Source organism: Aegilops tauschii, chromosome 5 (assembly GCF_002575655.3).
Source record: "Aegilops tauschii subsp. strangulata cultivar AL8/78 chromosome 5, Aet v6.0, whole genome shotgun sequence".
In the NCBI taxonomy this organism is placed as follows: Eukaryota; Viridiplantae; Streptophyta; class Magnoliopsida; order Poales; family Poaceae; genus Aegilops; species Aegilops tauschii.
Genome location: NC_053039.3, coordinates 412063995 through 412078077, shown reverse-complemented (window position 1 = coordinate 412078077; position 14083 = coordinate 412063995).

Sequence of the window (14083 nt, the reverse complement as noted above, 5' to 3'; positions counted from 1 at the left end):
ATTACATTTAATATTCTCATACATATTAAGTGACATTGACGACCTTTTTTACCATCAAATTCACACACACACCCTCTCCCTCCCTCTTCCTCACTCTCTCTCCCCCTCTCCCTCACTCGGGAGGTGGGACGAAAATAAAGCCGAAACGGAGACTATCAACTGAGACATTAGGAGTAGGGATCATTTAGTTGATAAGAATAAATAGAAAACGGTGTTAAAAAGGAGAAACAGATTAGAATACATTGAAAAACCAAAAGGACGATGTAAAAGGGGATTCGCCCTGCCCCCCGGGCCTTGCGACCGAACCGGCTCAGCGGTCCAGTCCCCGCGCGGTCGTCTTCTCCTGTTCCCCGAGCCGTGTCGCTACAGAGCCGGGCTCCCACCCGACCACCTCGCTGGCATCGGAGGGGAATGGATAAGGGTGACGCCCTTCCTTCCCTGCCCACATGGCCTCACTCCTCCTCGACGCCCCCTCCCAAATCCACTTCTCCTCCTCGCTCGCTCGATCCCGTCGATCTAGACGAAGTCAGACGCCACGGCCACCATGACCGACCCCGTCCACATGGCCACTGTCCTCCCTGCGGGCTAGGAGCTTGTCGAGGAGCTCCGAACGCCTTCGCTACTTCGTCTGCGCCAACGAGATCAAGTCCAGCACCCCCGCATCGACGTCGCTGCCGTCTTCCTCAACCTTGGGCCACCGCGACATTGCCGTTCGATCCGCGCCGCCCCGAGCTCCCATGTCTTCCCCCTAGGGCGCCATTGACACCGCCATGATCTCCTCTTGCCTTTCCCCTGTTCCCCCTCTCGTTTGCTCTCGTTAGGTATTTCGCCGTGGCCGAGAACCGCCGTCCGCCATGGCCATTGCAGGGGTAGCCACCGAGCTCCTCGGATTGACCCCGTGGCACATGCCCGCTCCTATGCACGCCCATGCCCGAGCCTGCCGCTCTTCTTCCGCGACCGCGGGGCCACTCCCTCTCCATGCCCACGCCCGTGCTACACCGCGTCGGTCGCGCCCGCCGCTGCCGTCGCGCTCGCCGCTGCCACCGCACCGTTGTGCCCCCGCGCGACACACACTCTGGCCGCGCGCCTGTTGGGGAACGTAGCAGAAATTCAAAATTTTCTACGCATCACCAAGATCAATCTATGGAGTAATCTAGCAATGAGGGGAAGGGGAGTGCATCTACATACCATTGTAGATCGCTAAGCGGAAGCGTTGCAAGAATGCGGATGAAGGAGTCGTACTCGTAGCGATTCAGATCGCGGTTGATTCCGATCTAAGCGCCGAACCACGGCGCCTCCGCGTTCAACACACGTGCAGCCCGGTGACGTCTCCCATGCCTTGATCCAGCAAGGAAAGAGGGAGAGGTTGGGGAAGACTCCGTCCAGCAGCAGCACGACGACGTGGTGGTGATGGAGGAGCGTGGCAATCCTGCAGGGCTTCGCCAAGCACCGCGGGAGAGGAGGAGGACATGGAAGAGGGGGAGGGCTGCGCCAGAACTTGGCTTGCTGCTGCCCTCCCACCCCCCCCCCACATATATAGGGGCAAGGGAGAGGGGGCCCGGCCCCCTCAGATCCAATCTGAGGAGGGGCCGGCGGCCAGGGGGGTTGCCTTGCCCCCCAAGGCAAGGGGGGCGCCTCCCCTTAGGGTTCCCCCAAACCCCCAGGCGCATGGGCCCTGGGAGGGAAGGCGCCCAGCCCACTAAGGGGCTGGTCCCTCTCCACATACAGCCCATAGGGCCCTTCGGGGCTGGTGGCCCCTCCCGGTGGACCCCCGGAACCCTCCGGTGGTCCTGGTACATTACCGGTGACGCCCGAAACTCTTCCGGTGGCCAAAACGGGACTTCCCATATATAAATCTTTACCTCCGGACCATTCCGGAACTCCTCGTGACGTCCGGGATCTCATCCGGGACTCCGAACAACATTCGGTAACCACGTATATCTATTCCCTATAACCCTAGCATCATCGAACCTTAAGTGTGTAGACCCTACGGGTTCGGGAACCATGCAGACATGACCGAGACGTTCTCCGGCCAATAACCAACAGCGGGATCTGGATACCCATGTTGGCTCCCACATGTTCCACGATGATCTCATCGGATGAACCACGATGTCGGGGATTCAATCAATCCCGTATACAATTCCCTTTGTCTATCGGTATGTTACTTGCCCGAAATTCTATCGTCGGTATCCCGATACCTTGTTCAATCTTGTTACCGGCAAGTCTCTTTACTCGTTCCGTAACACATCATCCCGTGATCAACTCCTTGGTCACATTGTGCACATTATGATGATGTCCTACCGAGAGGGCCCAGAGATACCTCTCCGTCATACGGAGTGACAAATCCCAGTCTCGATTCGTGCCAACCCAACAGACACTTTCGGAGATACCCGTAGTGCACCTTTATAGCCACCCAGTTACATTGTGACGTTTGGTACACCCAAAGCATTCCTACGGTATCCGGGAGTTGCACGATCTCATGGTCTAAGGAAATGATACTTGACATTAGAAAAGCTCTTAGCAAACGAACTACACGATCTTGTGCTAGGCTTAGGATTGGGTCTTGTCCATCACATCATTCTCCTAATGATGTGATCCCGTTATCAACGACATCCAATGTCCATGGTCAGGAAACCGTAACCATCTATTGATCAACGAGCTAGTCAACTAGAGGCTTACTAGGGACATGGTGTTGTCTATGTATCCACACATGTATCTGAGTTTCCTATCAATACAATTTTAGCATGGATAATAAACGATTATCATGAACAAGGAAATATAATAATAACCAATTTATTATTGCCTCTAGGGCATATTTCCAACAGTCTCCCACTTGCACTAGAGTCAATAATCTAGTTCACATCACCATGTGATTAACACTCACAGGTCACATCACCGTGTGATCAACATCCAAAGAGTTTACTAGAGTCAACAATCTAGTTCACATCACTATGTGATTAACACTCAATGAGTTCTGGTTTGATCATGTTATGCTTGTGAGAGAGGTTATTAGTCAACGGGTCTGAACCTTTCAGATCCGTGTGTGCTTTACGAATATCTATGTCATCTTGTGGATGCTACCACGCGCTACTTGGAGCCATTTCAAATAACTGCTCTACTATACGAATCCGGTTTACTACTCAGAGTCATCCGGATTAGTGTCAAAGTTAGCATCGACGTAACCCTTTACGACGAACTCCTTTTCACCTCCATAATCGAGAAAATTCCTTAGTCCACTAGATACTAAGGATAAGTTCGACCGCTGTCATGTGATCCATTCCCGGATCACTATTGTACCCCTTGACCAACTCATGGCAAGGCACACTTCATGTGCGGTACATAGCATAGCATACTGTAGAGCCTACGTCTAAAGCATAGGGGACGACCTTCGTCCTTTCTCTCTCTTCTGCTGTGGTCAGGTCTTGAGTCTTACTCAATACTCACACCTTGTAACACAGCCAAGAACTCCTTTGCTGATCTATTTTGAACTCTTTCAAAATCATGTCAAGGTGTGCGTTCTTTGAAAGTATCATCAGGCGTCTTGATCTATCTCTATAGATCTTGATGCCCAATATGTAAGCAGCTTTATCCAGGTCTTCCTTTGAAAAACCCCTTTCAAACAACCCTTTATGCTTTCCAGAAATTTTACATCATTTCGGATCAACAATATGTCATTCACATATACTTATCAGAAATGTTGTAGCGCTCCCACTCACTTTATTGTAAATACAAGTTTCTAACAAACTTTGTATAAACCCAAAAACTTTGACCACTCCATCAAAGCGTATATTCTGACTCCGAGATGCTTGCTCTAGTCCATGGAAGGATCGCTGGAGCTAGCATACCTTTTAGCATCCTTAGGATCGACAAAACCTTTCTGATTTTATCACATACAACCTTTCCTTACGAAAACTGGTAAGGAAACTTGTTTTGACATCCATCTGCCAGATTTCATAAATGCAGCTAATGCTAACATGATTCCGACGAACTTAAGCATCGCTACGGATGAGAAAATCTCATCGTAGTCAACTCCTTGAACTTGTGAAAATACTCTTTGCCACAAGTCGAGCTTCATAGACGGTAACATTACCGTCCATGTCCGTCTTCTTCTTAAAGATCCATTTATCTCAATGGCTTGCCGATCATCGGGCAAGTTCACCAAAGTCCATGCATTGTTCTGATACATGGATCCTATCTCGGATTTCATGGCTTCTAACCATTTATCGGAATATGGGCCCACCATTGCTTCTCCATAGCTCGTAGGTTCAGTATTGTCTAACAACATGATATCTAAGACAGGATTACCGTACCACTCAGGAGTAGTACATATCCTTGTCGACCTATGAGGTTTGGTGGTGACTTGATCCGAAGTTTCATGATCACTATCATAAGCTTCCACTTCAATTGGTGTAGGTGCCACAGGAACAACTTCCTGTTGTTGGAAATATGCCCTAGAGGCAATAATAAATTGGTTATTATTATATTTCCTTATTCATGATAATCGTTTATTATCCATGCTAGAATTGTATTGATAGGAAACTCAGATACATGTGTGGATACATAGACAACACCATGTCCCTAGTAAGCCTCTAGTTGACTAGCTCGTTGATCAATAGATGGTTACGGTTTCCTGACCATGGACATTGGATATCGTTGATAACGGGATCACATCATTAGGAGAATGATGTGATGGACAAGACCCAATCCTAAGCATAGCATAAAAGGTCGTGTAGTTTCGTTTGCTAGAGCTTTTCCAATGTCAAGTATCTTTTCCTTAGACTATGAGATCGTGCAACTCCCGGATACCGTAAGAGTGCTTTGGGTGTGCCAAACTCACAACATAACTGGGTGACTATAAAGGTGCACTACGGGTATCTCCAAAAGTGTCTGTTGGGTTGGCACGGATCGAGACTGGGATTTGTCACTCCGTGTGACGGAGAGGTATCTCTGGGCCCACTCGGCATGTGATGTTTATCATTGAACAACCGGCAGGAGCCATAGGAGTTGTCTTTATTATTTTGCATGACCTACGTGTCATTGAATAACGCCATGTAATTTACTTTACTTTGTTGCTAAACGCGTTAGCCATAGAAGTAGAAGTAATCGTTGGCGTGACGACTTCATGAAGACACAATGATGGAGATCATGATGATGGAGATCATGGTGTCATGCCGGTGACGAAGATGATCATGGTGCCCCGAAGATGGAGATCAAAGGAGCATGATGATATTGGCCATATCATGTCACTATTTGATTGCATGTGATGTTTATCATGTTTTTGCATCTTATTTGCTTAGAACGACGGTAGTAAGTAAGATGATCCCTTATAATAATTTCAAGAAAGTGTTCACCCTAACTGTGCACCGTTGCGAAGGTTCGTTGTTTCGAAGCACCACGTGATGATCGGGTGTGATAGATTCTAACGTTCGAATACAACGGGTGTTGACGAGCCTAGCATGTACAGACATGGCCTCGGAACACACGCAATACACTTGGGTTGACTTGACTAGCCTAGCATGTACAGACATGGCCTCGGAAGACGGAGGACCGAAAGGTCGAGCATGAGTCATATAGAAGATACGATCAACATGGAGATGTTCACCGATCTTGACTAGTCCGTCTCACGTGATGATCGGACACGGCCTAGTTAAACTCGGATCATGTTTCACTTAGATGACTAGAGGGATGTCTATCTGAGTGGGAGTTCATAATTAGATGAACTTCATTATCATGAACATAGTCAAAAGGTCTTTGCGAATTATGTCATACGCTTTAGTTCTACTATTTAAAATACAGTCCTAGAGAAAATTTAGTTGAAAGTTGGTAGTAGCAATTATGCGGACTGGGTCCGTAAACTGAGGATTGTCCTCATTGCTGCACAGAAGGCTTATGTCCTTAATGCACCGCTCGGTGTGCTGAACCTCAGCGTCATCTGTAGATGTTGCGAAACATCTGACATACACGTTTTGATGACTACGTGATAGTTCAATGAGTAATGCTAACAGTTTAGAATTGTGGCACGAGAGACGTTTTTTGAAACGTCGCAGAACATATGAGATGTTCCGAAGACTGAAATTGGGATTTCGGACTAGTGCCCACGTCAAGAGGTATGAGACCTCTGACAAGTTTCTTAAACCTGCAAACTAAGGGAGAAAAGCTCAATCGTTGAGCATGTGCTCAGATTGTCTGAGTACTACAATCACTTGAATCGAGTGGGAGTTAATCTCCCAGATGAGATAGTGATAGTTATCCATAGTCACTGCCACCAAGCTAGTAGAGCTTCGTGATGAACTATAACATATCAAGGATAGTTATGATGATCCTTGAGCTATTCGCGATGTTTGACACCGCGAGAGTAGAAATCAAGAAGGAGCATCAATTGTTGATGGTTAGTAAAAACCACTAGTTTAAGAAGGGCAAGGGCAAAAGGGATACTTCATGAAACAACAAGTTGTTTGCTGCTCTAGTGAAGAATCCCAAGGTTGAACCCAAACCCGAGACTAAGTGCTTCTGTAATGAGAGGAACGGTCACTGAAGCAGTACTACCCTAGATACTTGGTAAATGAGAAGGCAGGCAAGGTCGACAGAAGTATATTGGATATACGTTATATGAATGTGTACTTTACTAGTACTCCTAGCAGCACCAGGGTATTAGATACCGGTTCGGTTGCTAAGTGTTAGTAACTCGAAATAAAAGCTGCGGAATAAACGGAGACTAGCTAAAGGTGAGATGACGATATGTGTTGGAGGTGTTTCCAAGGTTGATGTGATCAAGCATCGAATGCTCCCTCTACCATCGAGATTTGGTGTTTGCGTTAAGCATGATTGGATTATGTTTATCGCAATACGGTTATTCATTTAAGGAGAATAATGGTTACTCTGTTTATTTGAATAATACCTTCAATGGTCTTGCACCTGAAATGAATCTTGATCGCCATGATACACATGTTCGTGCCAAAAGATATAAGATAGTAATGATGGTACCACATACTTGTGGCACTGCTACTTGAGTCATATTGGTGTAAAACGCATGAAGAAGCTCCATATAGATGGATCTTTGGACTCACTCGTTTTGAAAAGATTGAGACATGCGAACCATGTCTATTGGTATATATATGCATGAAGAAACTCCATGCAGATGGATCGTTTGGACTCACTTGATTTTGAATCACTTAAGACATGCAAATCATACCACATGGGCAAGATGACTGAAAGTCCTCGTTTTCAGTAAGATAGAACAAGAGAGCAACTTATTGGAAGTAATACATTTTGATGTACGCAGTCCAATGAGTGCTGAGGCATGCAGTGGATATCGTTATGTTCTTACTTCACAGATGATTTGAGTAGATGCTGAGTGTATTTACTTGATGAAACACTAGTCTGAATTATTGAAAGGTTCAAGTAATTTCAGAGTGAAGTTGAAGATCGTCGTGACAAGAGGATAAAATGTCTGTGATATGATCATAGAGATGAGTATCTGAGATACGAGTTTGGCACACAATTGAGACATTGTGGAAAGTGTTTCACAATTAATACCGCCTGGAACACCATAGTGTGATGGTGTGTCCGAACATCATAACTGCACCCTATTGGATATGGTGCATACCATGATGTTTCTTATCGAATTACTACTATCGTTTATGGGTTAGGCATTAGAGACAACCGTGTTGGAAATATGCCCTAGAGGCAATAATAAATGGTTATTATTATATTTCTTTGTTCATGATAATCGTCTATTATTCATGCTATAATTGTATTGTCCGGAAATCGTAATACATGTGTGAATGCATAGACCACAACGTGTCCCTAGTAAGCCTCTAGTTGACTAGCTCGTTGATCAACAGATAGTCATGGTTTCCTGACTATGGACATTGGATGTCATTGATAACGGGATCACATCATTAGGAGAATGATGTGATGGACAAGACCCAATCCTAAGCATAGCATAAAAGATCGTGTAGTTTCGTTTGCTAGAGCTTTTCCAATGTCAAGTATCTTTTCCTTAGACCATGAGATCGTGCAACTCCCGGATACCGTAGGAGTGCTTTGGGTGTGCCAAACGTCACAACGTAACTGGGTGACTATAAAGGTGCACTACGGGTATCTCCGAAAGTGTCTGTCGGGTTGGCACGGATCGAGACTGGGATTTGTCACTCCGTGTGACGGAGAGGTATCTCTGGGCCCACTCGGTAATGCATCATCATAATGAGTTCAATGTGACTAAGGCGTTAGTCACGGGATCATGCATTGCGGTACGAGTAAAGAGACTTGCCGGTAACGAGATTGAACAAGGTATTGGGATACCGACGATCGAATCTCGGGCAAGTAACATACCGATTGACAAAGGGAATTGCATACGGGATTGATTGAATCCTCGACACCGTGGTTCATCCAATGAGATCATCGTGGAACATGTGGGAGCCAACATGGGTATCCAGATCCCGCTGTTGGTTATTGACCGGAGAGGCGTCTCGGTCATGTCTGCATGTCTCCCGAACCCGTAGGGTCTACACACTTAAGGTTCGGTGACGCTAGGGTTGTAGAGATATATGTATGCGGAAACCCGAAAGTTGTTCGGAGTCCCGGATGAGATCCCGGACGTCACGAGAGGTTCCGGAATGGTCCGGAGGTGAAGAATTATATATAGGAAGTCAAGTTTCGGCCACCGGGAAAGTTTTGGGGGTTACCGGTATTGTACCGGGACCACCGGAAGGGTCCCGGGGGTCCACCGGGTGGGGCCACCTATCCCGGAGGGCCCCGTGGGCTGAAAGTGGAAGGGAACCAGCCCTTAGTGGGCTGGGGCGCCCCCCTTGGGCCTCCCCCCATGCGCCTAGGGTTGGGAACCCTAGGGGGGGAGCTTCCCCCTTGCCTTGGGGGGCAAGGCACCCCTACCCCCCACTTGGCCGCCGCCCCCCCCTTTGGATCTCATCTCCAGGGCCGGCGCCCCCCCCAGGGGGCCTATATATAGGGGGGGAGGGAGGGCAGCAACCTACAGCCTTGGGCGCCTCCCTCCTCCCCTGCAACACCTCTCTCTCTCCCGCAGAAGCTCGGCGAAGCCCTGCCGGAGACCCGCTACATCCACCACCACGCCGTCGTGCTGTTGGATCTCCATCAACCTCTCCTTCCCCCTTGTTGGATCAAGAAGGAGGAGACGTCGCTGCACCGTACGTGTGTTGAACGCGGAGGTGCCGTCCGTTCGGCACTCGGTCATCGGTGATTTGGATCACGGCGAGTACGACTCCGTCATCCACGTTCATTGGAACGCTTCCGCTCGCGATCTACAAGGGTATGTAGATGCACTCCTTTCCCCTCGTTGCTGGTAGACTCCATAGATGCATCTTGGTGAGCGTAGGAAAATTTTAAATTATGCTACGATTCCCTACAGTGGCATCATGAGCCAGGCCTATGCGTAGTTACTATGCACGAGTAGAACACAAAGCAGTTGTGGGCGTTGAGTTTGCCAATTCTTCTGGCCGCTACTAGTCGTTTCTTGTTTCGGCGGCATTGTAGGATGAAGCGGCCCGGACCGACCTTACACGTACGCTTACGTGAGACAGGTTCCACCGACTGACATGCACTAGTTGCATAAGGTGGCTAGTGGGTGTCTGTCTCTCCTACTTTAGTCGGAACGGATTCGATGAAAAGGGTCCTTATGAAGGGTAAATAGAAATTGGCAAATCACGTTGTGGTCATACGTAGGTAAGAAAACGTTCTTGCTAGAAACCTACAAACCACGTAAAAACTTGCAACAACAATTAGAGGACGTCTAACTTGTTTTTGCAGCAAGTGCTATGTGATGTGATATGGCCAGAAGATGTGATGAATGATATATGTGATGTATGAGATTGATCATATTCTTGTAATAGGAATCACGACTTGCATGTCGATGAGTATGACAACCGGCAGGAGCCATAGGAGTTGTCTTTATTATTTTGCATGACCTGCGTGTCATTGAATAACGCCATGTAATTTACTTTACTTTGTTGCTAAACGCGTTAGCCATACAAGTAGAAGTAATCGTTGGCGTGACGACTTCATGAAGACACAATGATGGAGATCATGGTGTCATGCTGGTGACGAAGATGATCATGGTGCCCCGAAGATGGAGATCAAAGGAGCATGATGATATTGGCCATATCATGTCACTATTTGATTGCATGTGATGTTTATCATGTTTTTTGCATCTTATTTGCTTAGAACGACGGTAGCAAGTAAGATGATCCCTTATAATAATTTCAAGAAAGTGTTCACCCTAACTGTGCACCGTTGCGAAGGTTCGTTGTTTCGAAGCACCACGTGATGATCGGGTGTGATAGATTCTAATGTTCGAATACAACGGGTGTTGACGAGCCTAGCATGTACAGACATGGCCTCGGAACACACGCAATACACTTAGGTTGACTTGACGAGCCTAGCATGTACAGACATGGCCTCGGAACACGGAGGACCGAAAGGTCGAGCATGAGTCGTATAGAAGATACGATCAACATGGAGATGTTCACCGATCTTTACTAGTCCGTCTCACATGATGATCGGACACGGCCTAGTTAAAGTCGGATCATGTTTCACTTAGATGACTAGAGGGATGTCTATCTGAGTGGGAGTTCATTAAATAATTTGATTATATGAACTTAATTATCATGAACTTAGTCTAAAATCTTTACACTATGTATTGTAGATCAAATGGCCCACGTTGTCCTCAATTTCAACGCGTTCCTAGAGAAAACCAAGCTGAAAGATGATGGCAGCAACTATACGGACTGGGTCCGGAACCTGAGGATCATCCTCATAGCAGCCAAGAAAGATTATGTCTTAGAAGCACCGCTAGGTGAAGCACCAATCCCAGAGAACCAAGATGTTATGAACGCTTGGCAGCAGCGTGCTGATGATTACTCCCTCGTTCAGTGCGGCATGCTTTACAGCTTAGAACCGGGTCTCCAAAAGTGTTTTGAGAAACATGGAGCATATGAGATGTTCGAGGAGCTGAAATTGGTTTTCCAAGCTCATGCCCGGGTCGAGAGATATGATGTCTCCGACAAGTTCTTCAGCTGTAAAATGGAGGAGAACAGTTCTGTTAGTGAGCACATACTCAGAATGTCTGGGTTGCATAACCGCTTGTCTCAGCTGGGAGTTAATCTTCCGGATGACGCGGTCATTGACAGAATCCTCCAGTCGCTTCCACCAAGCTACAAGAGCTTTGTGATGAACTACAATATGCAGGGGATGGAAAAGAACATTCCTGAGGTATATTCGATGCTGAAATCAGCAGAGGTGGAAATCAGAAAAGAACATCAAGTGTTGATGGTGAATAAAACCACTAAGTTCAAGAAGGGCAAGGGTAAGAAGAACTTCAAGAAGGACGGCAAGGGAGTTGCCGCGCCCGGTAAACCAGTTACTGGGAAGAAGTCAAAGAATGGACCCAAGCCTGAAACTGAGTGCTTTTATTGCAAGGGAAGTGGTCACTGGAAGCGGAACTGCCCCAAATATTTAGCGGACAAGAAGAAGGCCGGCAACACCCAAGGTATATGTGATATACAAGTAATTGATGTGTACCTTACCAGTACTCGTAGTAGCTCCTGGGTATTTGATACCGGTGCAGTTGCTCATATTTGTAACTCAAAGCAGGAACTACGGAATAAACGGAGACTGGCAAAGGACGAGGTGACGATGCGTGTCGGGAATGGTTCCAAGGTTGATGTGATCGCCGTCGGCACGCTACCTCTGCATCTACCCACGGGATTAGTTTTAAACCTCAATAATTGTTATTTAGTGCCAGCTTTGAGCATGAACATTGTATCTGGATCTCGTTTAATTCGAGATGGCTACTCATTTAAATCCGAGAATAATGGTTGTTCTGTTTATTTGAGAGATATGTTTTATGGTCATGCCCCGCTGGTCAATGGTTTATTTTTGATGAATCTCGAACGTGATGTTACACATGTTCATAGTGTGAATACCAAAAGATGTAAAGTTGATAACGATAGTCCCACATACTTGTGGCACTGCCGCCTTGGTCACATTGGTGTCAAGCGCATGAAGAAGCTCCATGCAGATGGACTTTTGGGGTCTCTTGATTACGAATCATTTGACACGTGCGAACCATGCCTCATGGGTAAGATGACCAAGACTCCGTTCTCCGGAACAATGGAGCGAGCAACCAACTTATTGGAAATCATGCATACCGATGTGTGTGGTCCAATGAGTGTTGAGGCTCGCGGAGGATATCGTTATGTTCTCACTCTCACTGATGATTTAAGTAGATATGGGTATGTCTACCTAATGAAACACAAGTCTGAAACCTTTGAAAAGTTCAAGGAATTTCAGAGTGAAGTTGAGAATCAACGTGACAGGAAAATAAAATTCTTACGATCAGATCGTGGTGGAGAATATTTAAGTCACGAGTTTGGTGCACACTTAAGGAAATGTGGAATAGTTTCACAACTCACGCCGCCTGGAACACCTCAGAGAAATGGTGTGTCCGAACGTCGTAATCGCACTCTATTGGATATGGTGCGATCTATGATGTCTCTTACCGATTTACCACTCTCATTTTGGGGTTATGCTTTAGAGACTGCCGCATTCACTTTAAATAGGGCACCGTCTAAATCCGTTGAGATGACACCGTATGAATTATGGTTTGGGAAGAAACCTAAGCTGTCGTTTCTAAAAGTTTGGGGATGCGATGCTTATGTCAAGAAACTTCAACCTGAAAAGCTTGAACCCAAGTCGGAAAAATGCGTCTTCATAGGATACCCTAAGGAAACTATTGGGTATACCTTCTACCTCAGATCCGAGGGCAAGATCTTTGTTGCCAAGAACGGGTCCTTTCTAGAGAAGGAGTTTCTCTCGAAAGAATTGAGTGGGAGGAAAGTGGAACTTGATGAGGTGATAGTCACCCCTTCCGAACCGGAAAGTAGCGCAGCGCGGGAAAATGTTCCTGTGGTGCCTACACCGACTAGGGAGGAAGTTAATGATAATGATCATGAAGCTTCGGATCAAGTTACTGAACTTCGTAGGTCCACAAGGACACGTTCCGCACCAGAGTGGTACGGCAACCCTGTCCTGGAAATCATGTTGTTAGACAACGGTGAACCTTCGAACTATGAAGAAGCGATGGCGGGCCCGGATTCCGACAAATGGCTAGAAGCCATGAAATCCGAGATAGAATCCATGTATGAAAACAAAGTATGGACTTTGACTGACTTGCCCGATGAGCGGCGAGCCATAGAAAACAAATGGATCTTTAAGAAGAAGACGGACGCAGATGGTAATGTGACCATCTACAAAGCTCGACTTGTCGCTAAGGGTTATCGACAAGTTCAAGGGGTTGACTACGATGAGACTTTCTCACCCGTAGCGAAGCTAAAGTCCGTCCGAATCATGTTAGCAATTGCCGCATACTATGATTATGAGATATGGCAGATGGACGTCAAAACGGCATTCCTTAACGGCTTCCTTAAGGAAGAGTTGTATATGATGCAGCCGGAAGGTTTTGTCGATCCTAAGAATGCTAACAAAGTGTGCAAGCTCCAGCGATCAATCTATGGGCTGGTGCAAGCATCTCGGAGTTGGAACATTCGCTTTGATGAGATGATCAAAGCGTTTGGGTTTACACAGACTTATGGAGAAGCCTGTGTTTACAAGAAAGTGAGTGGGAGCTCTGTAGCATTTCTCGTATTATATGTGGATGACATACTATTGATGGGAAATGATATAGAATTCTTGGAAAGTATTAAGGCCTATTTGAATAAGTGTTTTTCAATGAAGGACCTTGGAGAAGCTGCTTATATATTAGGCATCAAGATCTATAGAGATAGATCAAGACGCCTCATTGGTCATTCACAGAGTACATACCTTGACAAGATATTGAAGAAGTTCAGTATGGATCAGTCCAAGAAGGGGTTCTTGCCTGTATTGCAAGGTGTGCAATTGAGCACGGCTCAATGCCCGACCATGGCAGAAGATATAGAAGAGATGAGTGTCATCCCCTATGCCTCGGCCATAGGGTCTATTATGTATGCCATGTTGTGTACCAGACCTGATGTAAACCTTGCCGTAAGTTTGGTAGGAAGGTACCAAAGTA